The 4,469-nt window shown below is 40.3% G+C and overlaps 1 pseudogene; it reads right to left on the reverse strand.

The window, feature by feature from the left end:
* Positions 1–1,061: 1,061 nt before the first annotated feature.
* LOC105993384 lies at positions 1,062–1,301 on the reverse strand (annotated as a pseudogene).
* Between the last annotated feature and the right edge of the window lie 3,168 nt (positions 1,302–4,469).

A 4,469-nucleotide genomic window follows, 5' to 3' on the forward strand; every position in this document is an offset into this window, starting at 1 on the left:
CATTCTTCACAAAGATAGAGGACCATGTAGGAATTCATATAAAACCATAAAAGGCCCCAAATAACCAAAGCTATCCTGCAGGGGCCAAGGGAGAGGGGTGGGGTTACAAAAGCAGTGCTGGAGGTATCACAATTCCAGACTCAAGACTTTGCCACAGAGCCATACTAACCAAAACAGTTCGATCTTGGCACAAAACCAGACCTGAAAATCACTGGCACAGACTATAAGACGCAGAAATAAACTCATACCTAAAGCCATCTATTTTCTGACAAGGAGTCAAAAGTGAATGTGGGAAAAGAGCCACGTGTTGAGTTGAGACCCCCTTTGTACACTATTCATTAGTTAGAGGATATAGAGAATGAAGAGAAAGGAGTAAACATTTCGAGATGGAGACCTCAGAAAACATGCATATTGAGAACTGAAAAATGAGCAATATGGGAAAAGGAAAATAGGATTCACACAATTAAGGAAGTGTTAAACAGCAAAATAATCTCAAGTAATTCACCATAGGGCACAGAGTGGCAAGTAGGGACAAGAGGAAAAGTAGTTTTTAGAAAGGTTGATGGTTTTCTTCAGATTTCTCCCTATTGGGATATTTCAGAACTTTTTTTTTTAGATTATAAAAACTTCCTCTTTAATCAAGTCTTGAAACACAGAAGATATTTCTTGAATAAAATGGGAAATCTCAATACATTGATAAATCCACAAGTCATCATACATATAATACCCAGTACCAAAAAAAAAAAAAAAATAGTGGGCTTATACAATCTCTGGTATAGCCATGGTCTGATTCTTAAGACGCTTCCTCCCTCTGTCAAGTGCTCTGTGAATACAGAGCACACCACGACTTATGAGATCCCACTTAGCTCAGCTTGAAGCCCACAAAGCACTCTGGGTAGGGCTGTGGTGGTGGCTCTACTCAAGAAGTAAAGCCGTTTTCAGCACATTCAAACAGTGTAAATACCAAAGTGAGAAATAAGAAAGCAACATATTCATACTATGAGAAAGATGTTAGAAAGGACAGGCTGTGTAAAGTTGAGGTTGGAAATGGTTCTCCAGCTTCATTTCTTTGGTTTGTTGGGTAGTGGCCTCCAGAACAGCAAGATGTGAGGTTCTGGCTCATGGATCACATAATGAACTCATTCCTGACTCTGTTGAGCACCAAGATTCCTCCATTCAGATTCAGACATCAAATGGGTTTTAGGGACAAGTTTGGCTATGTCCTTGGGTAACATGATATGCTGGTATTCAAACTCCTCATCGTCGTATTTATCCACATAGTAAAATTGTTTATGCGACATACCAGCAAATTTCCAGCCATGAGCTCCCAACCTCCAAACAACTCAGAACTTTTTAACATTTTTTTAATTTTTGCCGATTCTGGGGCTTGAAACAGGGGACTAGGCACTGTCTCTGAGCTTCTTTGTGCTCAAGACTAGCACTCTACCACTTGAACCACAGTGCCACTTCCAGCTTTTCTGAGTACTTTAGTGTAAATAAAAAGTCTCACAGACTTTTCTGCCTGGGCTGGCTTTGAACCATTATCCTCAGATCTGTCTCCTGAGTAACTAGGGTTACAGGTGTGAACCACTGGCACCTGGTTTTTAACTTTTTTAAGTCGAAAAATAAAGAGGGCCTAGCATGATTTGTCTCCAAGCTAAGGAGTTTGGATCTGTATTGTGAAAACCCTATGGACCGTAACAATGTGCTTAGCAAGAGCTGCATGATCAGGTCTGTCTTTCAAAGAGAGGAGGCTGATTTGGAAGGGGATCCGGGAAGACTTGAAGTTGGTCTACAGCCAACCCAACTGTTGATCACTCCCTGTGTCATCGTAAAGGAGATAATGATGCCAGGCTTTTCAATTACCCACCACACCTGTAACAAAATGAGACAAGCCAGGTGCGAGGTAGAGTTCGAAGGGGGAATGAAGGCCAAACATTAAGACTAAGATGATCAGCTGCCCACAAAGACAGTTCACATGAATATCAGGTGGGTTATCAGCCAGGAGATGCTAGATAGTTTAATTAAATCCTAGCAGCCTCTTTGGCTAAATTCAGCTTATAGCTTTCATGCCAAAGAAAAATATATGAAAGGAATTGTTCACTTGTCTATTGCCATCAACCAACCTCTGGGAACCTCTAAATAGATGATTTAGATACAACTTTGTATAGTTGTAGATACAACTTCAGAAAGTTAAAAATGAACTCTGAAGCTGTGTATAACCAACTGCACTTGATTTTTTTTTTATTTCTTTAGGAATGTGACTTTGTTAGGTGAGTTTCCCAAGGAGTAACAATGAGGACCACTAAGGAAGACATCAAGTTGAACCAAAAGTACACTCAATTTAAAGGTTATCTAAATGTACTCACTATCTTGCCCATGTAATTGTAACCCCTCTCTATGGCATTTTCACAATAAAAAAAATGTTAAAAAAATAAAAAATAAAGGTTATCTAAATAAAACAAAGTTGATGAGCAAAAAGTAAGGAAGGGCAGTGACATTTTAGCTTTGTCATGTAGAGGGTAGGAGGATTAATAGCTTGTTTTTTTGTAAAGTGCTTTATGATCATTTGCTGGGTTCTACATAAATATTTAATGGTTACCCTGGGAATGTAACTCACTTAATCTATCATCCTTTCCTTATTAGTCATAGTATGCAGCAGCCTAATTTTTCCTATAGACATATTTTTTTAATCACCTCCATGATTTTTTGTACAAATAAACCACCATGTTTGGGGCTTTGTTATTAATGAGAGTCATATAATGTGTGAGAACCCATAGGCGGAGCTCCTTCAGGGTGAAAAGAAGCTAAATTTTCTCTGCACCACTGTGGACATCATCAGATTGGTCATTGCCAAGGTAAGCTTTTTAATAAAGAAGAAACAACACCGGTTCTAACTCATCTAGCTGTTTCTAAGCATTATTGAACACCAAAAATACCTTAATTCTGGAAACATGAGTTTCACAAACTAAGAAAAAGCACTCCTGCTACAACCCAAAGTGGTAATTTTCTGCCAGCATGCTTCGGGTCCCACGAATTCATTTATGTGTAAGAAGAGTACCAATACTTCTTTCTCTTGATGTTAACATTTAAATAAAATCAACCCCAGGTCCCAAGATCTCACCAGGGGCTTGGCCCTGCTGCACTAAAGGACTTTGGTTAGCATTTTTCTTTATCTGCACATCCCTGATCTATCCTTAATCTGGATACCTTCCTATATCCCTAGTTGAGAAGCACTTTGGTCTTCCTCTGAAGCAAGCATGAACTCACATGCACACATCCACATATACCACCAGGCACTGGTGGGCTAAAGGGAAGAAAGCCAGGGAATTATCCCTGGAAAGTAAGGCTGGCAGGAAAATATCAGGAAGTAAGCAAGGATATAATGATTAGGAGACATAGCAACATACAGAGTCACCCTTCACAGGCCCAAGGGTCAGTGTGTCCATCACATCGCAGGTGAACATGAAAACAGAAAGAGGCGAAGTCCCAATATGTTTTCAATTGTTGCCAAGAGAACTCTGTGTCAACAGCACAGTAATGCTGGTCCAATTAGTTCTGAACCACTACCCCCATGAACATGCTGCTAATTCCAAAATGTTGGGTAATTTCCTTCCCAGCTGAAGCCTTAATGAATTGGCCAGCACTGCAGTCACTGGTGAGAGGGCTCTATCTGGAAGACGAGGCTCCAAATAGAAATAGAGACAGCTAGTTTCTCCTCCCAAAACTGTGCTAGTGATTCAACAGAACCAGAAAATCTGATCTGACTTTTCCTTAGACAATTTCTCACAGCCTCAGGTTAAAAAAAAAAAAGGTTATTATACTTCCTCTGCCTTCTACAGTCTTGTGCTTTTTCCCAGCTGTGTAATGTTATGTTTGAGTTTATCCTTGGAAAAGCAAGCTCTTTGAGTAGAGGACAGAACTAACTCTGTTCCCTTGAATCAAGTTTCCTCAAAAGAAAAAAAATAGGACATAGATTAAGCCCTGGAGCTCATAGAACAAGAGGAACTTGAATTTCCTCCCTATCCTTTTAAGAATTCTAACATTTGAAAGTAATGATTATTTACATGTTTCTATCACTCCAACCACACCCCAGACCTTTTGCTTTTAGGTTCTTATCCATATAGGGCCTCACTAACTTTTCCAAGGCTGAAAAACTGATCCTCCTATCCTGCCTCTGTTCCTCCTTCTTATCTCTGCTCTTTACTTCCTGAGTAGCTGAGATTAGAGATATACCTTACCATGCCCTGATCCTCCTTTCTGCATGGACATGGACTTGTTTGCTCTGAGTGCTCTGATCCTCTCATATTAACACAGTCCAAACCCCTCTCCCCACCTGTGCAAGCAACTTCCCCTTCCCTTTACACTTTCTTTTTTTTTTTTTTTGGTCCGGTCGTGGGGCCTGAACTCTGGGCCTGGGCGCTGTCCCTCAGCTCTTCAGCTCAAAGCTAGCGCTCTACCACCTGAGC

The sequence above is a fragment of the Dipodomys ordii genome, unplaced genomic scaffold (genome assembly GCF_000151885.1).
Source record: "Dipodomys ordii isolate 6190 unplaced genomic scaffold, Dord_2.0 Scaffold95, whole genome shotgun sequence".
NCBI lineage: Eukaryota > Metazoa > Chordata > Mammalia > Rodentia > Heteromyidae > Dipodomys > Dipodomys ordii.